The sequence below is a fragment of the Tupaia chinensis genome, unplaced genomic scaffold, assembly GCF_000334495.1.
Source record: "Tupaia chinensis unplaced genomic scaffold, TupChi_1.0 Scaffold149552_1, whole genome shotgun sequence".
NCBI lineage: Eukaryota > Metazoa > Chordata > Mammalia > Scandentia > Tupaiidae > Tupaia > Tupaia belangeri.
Window position 1 is genome coordinate 3,241,383 of NW_006209397.1, and position 270 is coordinate 3,241,652.

Genomic DNA, 270 nt, shown 5'->3' on the forward strand with positions numbered 1-270 from the left:
TGGTGAAAGATGGGGGTTCAGTTTCATCTTTCTGCAGGTGGATATCCAGTTTTTCCAGCACCATTTACTAAAGAGGTTTTCCTTTTCCCAATGGATTGACTGATATCCTCAAAGGATAAGTTTAACCAATGCAAAAACCACAATTACTTTTGCACCAAGCTAATGTATTCTCATAAACTGTGCACAAGAGTTCCCCTTTTCTTTTTCTTTTTTTTTTTTTTTTTTGGGGGGTTTTTTTGTTACAGGGGGGGTGCGCTTTCAAGACAGGCC